Here is a 13,150-nt window from a genome sequence, read left to right on the forward strand (position 1 = left end):
GCTTAAAGATGTGACAGAGTTCACATAGAGTGATTGCTTCATGAATTTTTCGTTGCTTGTGGTGGGCTGTTTTCCCCTTTAGGAGTTTTGCGCTAGACGATTTTAGTAAAGCGGTAGCCAGTTCATTGCCTTTTCAGCCAACTTTGAGGTCGACAACGGGACAGAGGACATCAGGGTCGCCGTAGTCGTGGCCGAGTGGTTAAGGCGATGGACTAGAAATCCATTGGGGTCTCCCCACGCAGGTTCGAATCCTGCCGACTACGCTCTTCACCAGTGCTGAGGAGAAGTAGGCGGGCCCTTTTCTTCCGTGTCCCTAGCACGCATTTGTGTGCCCTCTCTCCACAGTAATAAAAAGCGCCGCTAGCCCTTTTTTTTCAATTCGGACGGCCAGCACCACCAGATGTGAGCCAGTGGTGCGCCGTGATCGTATAGTGGTTAGTACTCTGCGTTGTGGCCGCAGCAACCCCGGTTCGAATCCGGGTCACGGAAGGCTTTTTGTTCACTGAGCTCCTTTCTGCCACCTCCATTTTTCGTACGGGTGCGGTGCCAGTTAAACTATACCAACAACGCAGGCAGCAGAGGCTGGCTTTCGGGGTCAACAAAGAAGGCTCGAAGTGCACGAGTCACTGATGGGGCCAAAAGAGCTGAAGCCATCTTTGTTTGATCCCGTCCAGGGTTTGCATCCCGTCATGGACGAGAGAGCGCTCTCTTTCCATGCTGGCTAAAGAAATTTGAAGCGGCGAAGCTGGAAGCGCAAAGGCTGCAAACACAGACCATGACGAGGCGCGCTTCGTTCCACTGCACGCTGGCGGGTGGCCAGATTGACTCTGCTCTTGACACTATAGCGTAGCTCTGCTGTGAGCAGAGCCCCCAAAAATACAGGTCACTCGCAAAGGTTCCCCTCCACGGAAATCTTTAGTAAAAGGCGAAAGATTTATGCGCTGATGACGAGAAACTCGAGATGTGTCTCTATGCCCTTGGACCTGTGCGCTCACTGTGGTAAACCACTACGCTCACCAAGGGTAATCTAGGGTGCCGACACCTGCCAACATGATTTTCGTCACCCCCCTCACTCCAAGTGGGAGAAGTAAAAGTTACCAAAGTCCCTTCCTTCACCCAGTATTCACAAACCCGATCAAGTTAATGTCATCTCTTTTTTCATGCCCCCGTATTAGAGGCCAAAAAAAATATTAAATGAAATAAAGCGGTCCAAATAATGACCCACTGTAATGTGTAGCATTCAAGATATTGAGAGACTTTAGCTCGTGGCGGGTCAATCTGGTATTTCATGGAGTAGGGGCTCGTTTTGGCAAGTTGGGTGCAGGGAGCGAAGAACAGCAAGCGCAACTCTTCATTAGTATAGTGAACAGTATCTCCGCCTGTCACGTGGAAGACCGGGGTTAGATTCCCCAACGGGGAGACCTAGCTCTCTGCTGCTGTCGAACAACTCATCCAAAAGCTTTTGGTGCAGACAGAGGTCACAGAAGGAGTTCTGCTTCGAGGTCAACCGCAGCCGAAAACAACGCGTTGGCCGGGAATCCAACCCAGGTCAACTGCTTAGAAGGCAGCTATGCTCCCCACAATACCACCAACGCAGGCGCTCAGAGCAAGATTTAAGCGGTCAGAAAAGAATGCTCGAATCCGGGTCATGGCAGCCCTTTGTCGTTGAGCGACGGGGACGTCCAGCTTCTTTTTGCCAACTGAAGCTCGGCGGCATCCTGAGCTGCCCGCCTCGAGACAAGGGAGCAGACGGTCCATATGCAGGCGTAGTCGTGGCCGAGAGGTTAAGGCGATGGACTCGAAATCCATTGGGGTCTCCCCGCGCAGGTTCGAACCCTGCCGACTACGGTCGGGCATTCCCCCTTTTACCTTTAGCTTCTTGCGACGGTGGTTGGGCCTTCCAAGGCCTTTGGCTTTCGCTCTCTCTGACGTAATTGCGTGCAGCCTTTGTCCCGTAGCTCCTGTGGCAAGTGAGCTTCTCCCAGGCGGCTTGTGGAGAAAGTGTTCTTATATAAAAAGTAAGAGGCACACAAAACACAAGAGCCTGGATAGCTCAGTAGGTAGAGCATCAGACTTTTAATCTGAGGGTCAAGGGTTCAAGTCCCTGTTCGGGCGAAGGGCCATCTTCTTGTCGGCGGCCTCAGCTTGCAGTCGTGACAGTCCAGCACTGCCGTGTGTCGGCGTACGCTTAAAGATGTGACAGAGTTCACATAGAGTGATTGCTTCATGAATTTTTCGTTTCTTGTGGTGGGCTGTTTTCCCCTTTAGGAGTTTTGCGCTAGACGATTTTAGTAAAGCGGTAGCCAGTTCATTGTTTTTTCAGCCAACTTTGAGGTCGACAACGGGACAGAGGACATCAGGGTCGCCGTAGTCGTGGCCGAGTGGTTAAGGCGATGGACTAGAAATCCATTGGGCTCTCCCCACGCAGGTTCGAATCCTGCCGACTACGCTCTTCACCAGTGCTGAGGAGAAGTAGGCGGGCCCTTTTCTTCCATGTCCCTAGCACAGATTTGTGTGCCCTCTCTCCACAGTAATAAAAAGCGCAGCTAGCCCTTTTTTTTCAATTCGGACGGCCGGCACCACCAGATGTGAGCCAGTGGTGCGCCGTGATCGTATAGTGGTTAGTACTCTGCGTTGTGGCCGCAGCAACCCCGGTTCGAATCCGGGTCACGGCAGGCTTTTTGTTCACTGAGCTCCTTTCTGCCACCTCCATTTTTCGTACGGGTGCAGTGCCAGTTAAACTATACCAACAACGCAGGCAGCAGAGGCTGGCTTTCGGGGTCAACAAAGAAGGCTCGAAGTGCACGAGTCACTGATGGGGCCAAAAGAGCGGAAGCCATCTTTGTTTGATCCCGTCCAGGGTTTGTATCCCGTCATGGACGAGAGAACGCTGTCTTTCCATGCTGGCTAAAGAAATTTGAAGCCGCGAAGCTGGAAGCGCAAAGGCTGCAAACACAGACCATGACGAGGCGCGCGTCGTTCCACTGCACGCTGGCGGGTGGCCAGATTGACTCTGCTCTTGACACTATAGCGTAGCTCTGCTGTGAGCAGAGCCCCCAAAAATACAGGTCACTCGCAAAGGTTCCCCTCCACGGAAATCTTTAGTAAAAGGTGAAAGATTTATGCGCTGATGACGAGAAACTCGAGATGTGTCTCTATGCCCTTGGACCTGTGCGCTGAACCACTACGCTCACCAAGGGTAATCTAGGGTGCCAACACCTGCCAACATGATTTTCGTCACTCCCCTCACTCCAAATGGGAGAAGTAAAAGTTACGAAAGTCCCTTCCCTCACCCATTATTCACAAACCCGATCAAGGTAATGTCATCTCTTTTTTCATGCCCCCGTATTAGAGGCCAAAAAAAATATTAAATGAAATAAAGCGGTCCAAATAATGACCCACTGTAATGTGTAGCATTCAAGATATTGAGAGACTTTAGCTCGTGCCGGGTCAATCTCGTATTTCTTGGAGTAGGGGCTCGTTTTGGCAAGTTGGGTGCAGTCGCGTGTGCTGGAAGCGAAGAACAGCAAGCGCATGTACCTTCCAGCGATCAGCCGGCTGAACAATTCCTAACATTTCCTAACAAGATTTGAATACTTCCGAACGTTGTCTGAACATTTCTGAACGAAGTCCGAACTAGGTGCATACTCCTTTGTAACTACAACCGAACAGGTCCTAATGCAAATCCTAAAGCTTCGAACAAGTGGGGCAAAGCAGCCAATCAATTCCTACCGAGAGGAAAGAGCTAATCGGTCATCAATCTCGCTGCTGATTGGCTGAATGAGTTTTGTGACATTCCAGCTGTTTACTGGACATCTGCTAACCGGAGATCGAAGATAAGCAAGATTATCAAATTACAAATCCGTAACACTAATGTTAACCTATTTGTTCAAACATCAAATTATGATTTTATTCCGATCGGTACATGCTTGCGTACCAAAGTAAGCTAACTTAAAACTGACGTGTATCAGTTATCGGTAGCTAATGCTAATTAACCCTTTGATGCATAACATGGGTCATAAGTGACCTGACTGAGTTTTTATTTTCGATATTTTTGCAAAAATGTTATTTCATCATTCAGTATTCCAAGTATTCAGTCCCTGTTATTTCAGTCATGGCTGAGTGATTCTTTTCTGAATGTATGTTAATCATTTATTATTTCAGGTAATTATTATATAACTAGTTTTTAATTTAAAGTGAGTTCAGTCCTCAGACGAGAAAGAACGACGGCGCGTAAGTGTCTACTTTAATACTATTTCGCTAGGCGGTCGTTACTTAGAGTTGCTGCTAAAAGCACTTTGTTGTTTCTGTTTAATTACTTATTCCTAAGTATTAATTTTAAGCCGCTGTTCTCTTAAGCACTCTGTAGTTTCTATTCACTTATTGGTTAATATTAAATTTGAGCAGCTTCTAAAAAGCACTCTGTAGTTTCTACTTACTTATTGGTTAATATTAAATTTGAGCTGCTTCTAAAACGCACTCTGTAGTTTCTATTTACTTATTGGTTAATATTAAATTTGAGCTGCTTCTAAAACGCACTCTGTAGTTTCTATTTACTTATTGGTTAATATTAAATTTGAGCAGCTTCTAAAACGCACTCTGTAGTTTCTATTTACTTATTGGTTAATATTAAATTTGAGCAGCTTCTAAAACGCACTCTGTAGTTTCTATTTACTTATTGGTTAATATTAAATTTGAGCTGCTTCTAAAACGCACTCTGTAGTTTCTATTTACTTATTGGTTAATATTAAATTTGAGCTGCTTCTAAAACGCACTCTGTAGTTTCTATTTACTTATTGGTTAATATTAAATTTGAGCTGCTTCTAAAATGCACTCTGTAGTTTCTATTTACTTATTGGTTAATATTAAATTTGAGCAGCTTCTAAAACGCACTCTGTAGTTTCTATTCACTTATTCGTTAATATTAATTTTGAGCTGCTTCTTAAAGTACTCTGTTGTTCTATTTAGTTATTCGTTTGTTTTATTTACATCTATTCACTGTTAGAAAAGGAGTGTTCTTCTGTTATTTGTCCTGCGATTGTTTTGCTTTAAATTCTAGTTTTTATTGCAATCATTAAAATTGATAACTGAGAGTACGGCCAAGGGAAGCTTTTGTTTTTGTCATATCGTTCCCTTCTGGAGCTATTACAAGTGCGAAGCTGTTGCTTTTGAGTTTCGATTGAGCCATTTTGCGTGCGGGCGAGACATTTGCGGCTGACTGAGCCTAGGAGGCGTGGCTAGCGAGAATACTGCTCAAATAGTTTGCTTACTTTCCATACTGCGGGAAAGTGAGTTCAGTCCTCAGACGAGAAAGAACGACGGCGCGTAAGTGTCTACTTTAATACTATTTCGCTAGGCGGTCGTTACTTAGAGTTGCTGCTAAAAGCACTTTGTTGTTTCTGTTTAATTACTTATTCCTAAGTATTAATTTTAAGCCGCTGTTCTTTTAAGCACTCTGTAGTTTCTATTCACTTATTGGTTAATATTAAATTTGAGCAGCTTCTAAAACGCACTCTGTAGTTTCTACTTACTTATTGGTTAATATTAAATTTGAGCTGCTTCTAAAACGCACTCTGTAGTTTCTATTTACTTATTGGTTAATATTAAATTTGAGCTGCTTCTAAAACGCACTCTGTAGTTTCTATTTACTTATTGGTTAATATTAAATTTGAGCAGCTTCTAAAACGCACTCTGTAGTTTCTATTTACTTCTTGGTTAATATTAAATTTGAGCAGCTTCTAAAACGCACTCTGTAGTTTCTATTTACTTATTGGTTAATATTAAATTTGAGCAGCTTCTAAAACGCACTCTGTAGTTTCTATTTACTTATTGGTTAATATTAAATTTGAGCTGCTTCTAAAACGCACTCTATAGTTTCTATTTACTTATTGGTTAATATTAAATTTGAGCAGCTTCTAAAACGCACTCTGTAGTTTCTATTCACTTATTCGTTAATATTAATTTTGAGCTGCTTCTTAAAGTACTCTGTTGTTCTATTTAGTTATTCGTTTGTTTTATTTACATCTATTCACTGTTAGAAAAGGAGTGTTCTTCTGTTATTTGTCCTGCAATTGTTTTGCTTTAAATTCTAGTTTTTATTGCAATCATTAAAATTGATAACTGAGAGTACGCTCCAAGGGAAGCTTTTGTTTTTTTCATATCGTTCCCTTCTGGAGCTATTACAAGTGCGAAGCTGTTGCTTTTTGAGTTTCGATTGAGCCATTTTGCGTGCGGGCGAGACATTTGAACTCACAAACCCTATGCTGCTGACTTCAATTCACTTCTAGCTTCATTTGATCTACAACGTGTTATCACTACATGCACTCATAAATCTGGCAACCAACTTGATCTCATTTACATGCGAAATTGTATTTCAGACAACATTGTGGTCAAACCCCTACACATCTCTGACCACTTCTTCATTACATTTGACCTACATCTTGCTACTTGTGCACTCCCAACCCCTCTACCTGTTACTTTCAGAAGAAACCTACGCTCTCTCTCACACTCCCATCTTTCTTCTTTAGTATCCTCCTCCCTTCCCTCTCCTACTCACTTCTCATCCCTGGACACTAATGCAGCAACTGACACCTTATGCTCCACTCTTACCTTCTGTCTAGATGCTATATGCCCTCTCTCCTCCAGGCCAGCACGATCTGCTCCGACAACCCCTTGGTTATCCGATGTTCTTCGTGAGCATCGTTCCAAACTTAGGGCAGCCGAGAGAAAATGGCACAAATCTAAGGATCCATCCGACCTCAGTATGTATCGGTCTATGCTCTCATCTTTCGCTACCCAAGTACATACAGCCAAATCTTCATACTTCCACAACAGGATCAACAATTCCCCGGACGCACGCAACCTTTTCAAAACATTTAATACACTGCTTTGTCCCCCTCCACCACCTCCCACAACTTCTATAACAGCTGATGATTTCGCCACATTTTTCACAGGCAAAACTACATCGATCAATAATAAGTTCTCAACTCCACACATACAGGAACTAAAATTGACCACAATCACGGCTGGAACCCCCCACTTCTCCTTCTGTCCTTGCTCGGAGGCAGAAGTAACCAAACTTTTCCTCTCCAGCCATCCGACGACATGTCCTTTAGATCATATCCCCTCACACCTTCTCCAAGCAATCTCCCCTACAATCCTACCGGCGCTCACACACATCATCAACACATCTCTTCTCACAGGCACTTTTCCCACTACATTTAAGCAGGCCCGGGTAACCCCGCTGCTCAAAAAACCTACACTTAACTCTTCACTCATAGACAACTACAGACCTGTCTCCCTCCTTCCATTCATAGCAAAAACACTGGAACGGGCTGTTTTCAACCAGCTATCCTTATTCCTCTCACAGAACAATCTACTGGACTCTAACCAATCAGGGTTCAGAAGCGGCCATTCAACTGAGACTGCGCTACTGTCTGTCACTGAAGCCTTGCGGACGGCAAAAGCTGAGTCCAAATCATCGGTACTCATCTTGCTGGACCTATCTGCAGCTTTTGACACTGTGAATCACCAGATCCTCCTGTCCACCCTCTCAATGCTGGGTATTACAGGGACTTCACTTCACTGGTTCAAATCCTACCTCTCTGGTAGGTCTTTCAGAGTGGCCTGGGGAGGCGAGGTATCCAAAACTCATCAACTGGTCACTGGGGTTCCTCAGGGTTCAGTTCTTGGACCTCTCCTCTTCTCCATATACACTACATCTCTGGGCCCCATCATACAGGCACATGGCTTCTCCTACCATTGCTATGCTGATGACACACAGCTCTATCTTTCTTTCAAACCAGACGATCCATCGGTAGCTGCACGGATCTCAGGTTGCCTGGCGGATATCTCTGCATGGATGAAGGAACACCATCTACAGCTCAATCTAGCAAAGACGGAACTCCTTATCTTTCCTGCCACTCCATCGTTACAGCATGACTTCTCCATCCAGTTAGGTTCATCAACAATTACCCCATCAACTTCAGCCAGAAATCTGGGTGTTATCTTTGACAACCAACTGACTTTTAAAGACCACATAGCTAAGACCGCTCGATCTTGCAGGTTTGCATTGTACAACATCAGAAAGACCAGGCCCTTTCTAACAGAGCATGCTACACAACTCCTCGTCCAGGCCCTGGTCATTTCCAGGCTGGACTACTGCAATGCTCTTTTAGCTGGTCTTCCAGCATGTACAATCAAGCCTCTACAAATGATTCAGAATGCAGCAGCACGACTGGTCTTCAAAGAGCCCAAAAAGGCCCATGTTACACCTCTCTTCATATCCCTGCACTGGCTACCGGTTACAGCGTGCATCAAATTCAAGACACTGATGCCTCCATTCACTACTAGACATCTACACTCCTTCCAGAAGCCTGAGATCCTCTAGTGAAAGACGCCTCATTGTACCACCACAGAGAGGTATTAAATCACTGTCCAGAACATTCTCGTTCAATGTCCCTGCCTGGTGGAATGATCTTCCCACCCCTATCCGGAATGCAGACTCCTTAACAGCTTTCAAACGACTGCTGAAAACCCATCTTTTTCGACACTGACTCAATAAAAAAAAAAAAATCCCTTCTAGCCTGTTTTTCCTCTCTTTCTTGATCTTCTCCTTCTAGCCTGCACTCTTCTAACAACGCCTGACATATGGTATTTTTGAACACTTCCTATGTTGATCTGCCTCCTTAGGATGAATCACTTGTTGTATTCCCAATTGTAAGTCGCTTTGGATAAAAGCGTCGGCTAAATGAATAAATGTAAATGTAAATGTAAATGTAATTTCCACAAATCGTTGTTCATTTTCCTTTCATCCTTTATATAAATCACAGTTTTTGTAGTTTTACATGAAAATCTATTTGAACATTTTTGCAAGTAGAAACTTATTTACTGCAGAAAATAATTAACCTGCCATATTTTTTTACCACTTAACATGTCTTGCATGGTTTTTTTTTATATTTGATGCACAGTGTTGGGGAGGTTACTTTGGAAATGTAATAGATTACAGATTACAAATTACCCTATTTAAAATGTAATAAGTAGTGTACCTTTTCAATTACTTTAGAAAAGTAAAGTAACTGATTACATCTGATTACTTTTTGATTACTTTTAAGTTTCTAATGGATATTTTCAACTAAATCATTTTCAAGCATTTATATCAAGCAGGTGTGACCTTACAGTAGTTTACTGTTAGAATTTCAAAATCTTTCATCACTTGAATTAAGATTATATTAATTTAATTTTAAAGTACAGCCATCACAAAACCAGACCTTATAACAAACAATTGTTTAATGTTGTTACAAAATCAAAATTTTGCATAGCTATGACAGGACACACTGGCAAGTAACAATGCCTTGAAAAACTTAAATCTTAAAAAAAGATTTCTCTAAATATCTAAATTATCTATTTAAAATAATAGATAATTCATAAACTTAAATGAGAACATGGCTCCTACATAATTATTTTTAGTTATATTTAAGAGAAAACACAATTCTAGATTATAATAATGTAGTAAAAACACGTTTTTTTCTTCTGACTGATATAATATTTTTTTTTACAAATCTGCATACTATTATAATTTTTTTTACCACTATGTGTGAAGGGAAATCATTATACCATACAGGGCTAATAATTATTTCTCACTAACAGAAGAAAGAATAGATTCTAGAATAGATACTGCCAAATCCAAACAGACTCCATCATTGAAGCTGTGTCATAAAATCCATGGTATTGTTTTTTTTTTTTTTTTTTTTTAATAAAGTTACATTTCATCTAAAACACTGCTTAGATTCAGTGACCAACTGGGGCGCTTCACTAGATAATAGCTCGATTTTGCAAAACAAAATGGGACAAACTAATTGAGAGATTTGTCCACTAGGTGGCACGTTAGGTCAACATCGATCATTACAGAGAAAAGTTTCAAGCCCTTGAGAAAAATAGATCTATATTATTCGAAAATAAACTAAACTGCAGCGGATTTTCATCCTTCAAATCATTAGTCACGTTTCAGCTGAAAATCACGCAGTAGTCTAAACACTGATTTTACAAATTACACTCAAAATTAAAATGGGTTAATCTGATAAAATCGCAAGTTAGATCTGACATTACCAACCTTATTCAAGGAGAAAAAATTTGATTTTTTTGTGAAAGGGATCATAAATACAAGTGTGTCTGGTAAAGGCAGCTAGCAGGCTAGCTAATTTGTTATGAATGTTTTTAATATTGGTCTCCAACACACAAAGGGGACGATGAACGCGCTGACAAAGAGGATTAACCTAATTGGCAGACGTGGTGCACCCCAAATTCAAACCAATCAAAAGCATCAGAATAGCACCGCTTTAATAAATGGCCTTAGCAGAAGGCATCGTGCATATCAAAAACAGGCAAAGCAACAGATTAATATTATTCAACATATCCCAGATTTTTAAAGAAAATTTTTAGATGAACCCCATTTGTAATCTTCTAACTGTAATTTAATTACACATTTTTCTAAGTAACTTTAACGAATTACTGTTACATTTATTTTGTAATTAAATTACGTAACGGCGTTACATGTAACTAGTTACTCCCCAACACTGACCATCCAATTAATATTAAAATCACCAGACATCATACATTCACAGCAGTTATCAAGAGTAGAAAGAAGATTCTTCAGTTCATTATAAAACTTTGCATCATGACATGGAGGATTATAAAGCACTACTATATTAAATGTCATATTTGGAGAAAGAATAACATTTAATCCCAAGAACTCCATGTTCACCTTCAATTCAAATTGTAAACATCTAAAATGCTCCCTTATATAAATAAAAACAACACCACCCCTTCCACTGACCCTATCTCTCCTATAACAAGTATATCCTGGTACATTAATTAGGTCAAAGAACATTATGATTCAACCAAGTCTCAGATATACATAAAAAATCCAAATTGGAATCAATAAGTAAATTCTGTATCTGGTCTATTTTTGGTCATATACTTCTTATATTTATATGTCCTCCCAGTATTCCTTTAAATTTATTCCCAGAGTTCCAGATGACTTTAGCATGATTCACAGTTTGAAAGAGTCTTGACTTCTTCTGTTTCAATATTGCATTTAATTTATTGCATGCCTTTTAGCCCTCGTAAAACTCTGTTGGCATTTGTCCATTATTGCAGACGGGCCATTACGGTAATGACAATTAACTGTAACTGGCATATAAGGATTAATGTGAGGCATAGAACTCACCTCAGTGTCCATGTAAGTGATCTCAGATTGATCAAACACTACAGGTCCTTTTCAAAAAAATTAGCATATTGTGATAAAGTTCATTATTTTCTTTAATGTACTGATAAACATGAGACTTTCATATATTTTAGATTCATTACACACAACTGAAGTAGTTCAAGCCTTTTATTGTTTTAATATTGATGATTTTGGCATACAGCTCATGAAAACCCCCAAATTTAAAAAATTAGCATATTTCATCCGAGCAATAAAAGAAAAGTGTTTTTAATACAAAAAAAGTCAACATTCAAATAATTATGTTCAGTTATGCACTCAAAACTTGGTCGGGAATCCTTGTGCAGAAATGACTGCTTCAATGCGGCGTGACATGGAGGCAATCAGCCTGTGGCACTGCTGAGGTGTTATGGAGGCCCAGGATGCTTCGATAGCAGCCTTAAGCTCATTCAGAGTGTTGGGTCTTGCGTCTCTCAACTTTCTCTTCACAATATCCCACAGATTATCTATGGGGTTCAGGTCAGGAGAGTTGGCAGGCCAATTGAGCACAGTAATACCATGGTCAGTAAACCATTTACCAGTGGTTTTGGCACTGTGAGCAGGTGCTAGGTCGTGCTGAAAAATGAAATCTTCATCTCCATAAAACTTTTCAGCAGATGGAAGCATGAAGTGCTTCAAAATCTCCTGATAGCTAGCTACATTGACCCTGCCCTTGATAAAACACAGTGGACCAACACCAGCAGCTGACATGGCACCCCAGACCATCACTGACTGTGGGTACTTGACACTGGACTTCAGGCATTTTGGCATTTTCCTCTCCCCAGTCTTCCTCCAGACTCTGGCACCTTGATTTCCAAATGACATGCAAAATTTGCTTTCATACGAAAAAACTTTGGACCACTGAGCAACAGTCCAGTGCTGCTTCTCTGTAGCCCATTTCTTGCACACGCCTGTACACGGTGGCTCTGGATGTTTCTACTCCAGACTCAGTCCACTGCTTCTGCAGGTCCCCCAAGGTCTGGAATTGGTCCTTCACCACAATCTTCCTCAGGGTCCGGTCACGTCTTCTCGTTGTGCAGCGTTTTCTGCCACACTTTTTCCTTCCCACAGACTTCCCACTGAGGTGCCTTGATACAGCACTCTGAGAACAGCCTATTCATTCAGAAATTTCTTTCTGTGTCTTACCCTCTTGCTTGAGGGTGTCAATGATGGCCTTCTGGACAGCAGACAGGTCGGCAGTCTTACCCATGATTGCGGTTTTGAGTAATGAACCAGGCTGGGATTTTTCAAAAGCCTCAGGAATCTTTCGCAGGTGTTTAGAGTTAATTCGTTGATTCAGATGATTAGGTTAATAGCTCGTTTAGAGAACCTTTTCATGATATGCTAATTTTTTGAGATAAGAATTTTGGGTTTTCATAAGCTATATGCCAAAATCATCAATATTAAAACAATAAAAGGCTTAAACTACTTCAGTTGTGTTTAATGAATCTAAAATATGTTAAAGTCTAATGTTTATCAGTACATTACAGAAAATAATGAACTTTATCACAATATGCTAATTTTTTTTAAAGGACCTGTACTGCCACTGCCTTTACTCCTGCTAGACAGCACAGCTCTGCATTTTCCACTTTGTCCAAAATTGGTAACTTCAGCCACTGCCCAAGTTCACCTGTTGATTCATTAGCCAGCGCCGCGTCTCCATGGAGGGACCAGTCCCGTCACCCCTCCGCACCACCCCAGGCGATCCCCACCGACAGCCAGGGACAGCACACACATTTCGGCTCCATCGGGACAAACGCCATCCAGCATCGGAGTCAGGGTAAATTGCGGAGATGTTATAGACAGGGTGACAGTGCTTAATAAAATGTTAAATTGCTCCAATACTTGAACAGGGAAGACACACATATTGGACGATAGAGACCCAACAGA

The 13,150-nt window shown here is 41.7% G+C and overlaps 5 non-coding genes across 5 annotated transcripts; 3 read left to right on the forward strand and 2 right to left on the reverse strand.

The window, feature by feature from the left end:
• Positions 1 to 181: 181 nt before the first annotated feature.
• trnas-aga (transfer RNA serine (anticodon AGA)) lies at positions 182 to 263 on the forward strand. Its single transcript has one exon. It is a non-coding gene; the product is annotated as a tRNA-Ser (tRNA).
• Positions 264 to 848: 585 nt separating this feature from the next.
• On the reverse strand, positions 849 to 963 carry LOC141313491 (U5 spliceosomal RNA). The gene has a single exon (XR_012349563.1). It is a non-coding gene; the product is annotated as a U5 spliceosomal RNA (small nuclear RNA).
• An 803-nt stretch (positions 964 to 1,766) lies between these two features.
• On the forward strand, positions 1,767 to 1,848 carry trnas-cga (transfer RNA serine (anticodon CGA)). The gene has a single exon. It is a non-coding gene; the product is annotated as a tRNA-Ser (tRNA).
• Positions 1,849 to 2,603: 755 nt separating this feature from the next.
• On the forward strand, positions 2,604 to 2,675 carry trnah-gug (transfer RNA histidin (anticodon GUG)). Its single transcript has one exon. It is a non-coding gene; the product is annotated as a tRNA-His (tRNA).
• A 359-nt stretch (positions 2,676 to 3,034) lies between these two features.
• LOC141313503 (U5 spliceosomal RNA) lies at positions 3,035 to 3,149 on the reverse strand. Its single transcript, XR_012349575.1, has one exon. It is a non-coding gene; the product is annotated as a U5 spliceosomal RNA (small nuclear RNA).
• Between the last annotated feature and the right edge of the window lie 10,001 nt (positions 3,150 to 13,150).

Source organism: Garra rufa, unplaced genomic scaffold (assembly GCF_049309525.1).
Source record: "Garra rufa unplaced genomic scaffold, GarRuf1.0 hap1_unplaced_007, whole genome shotgun sequence".
Lineage (NCBI taxonomy): Eukaryota > Metazoa > Chordata > Actinopteri > Cypriniformes > Cyprinidae > Garra > Garra rufa.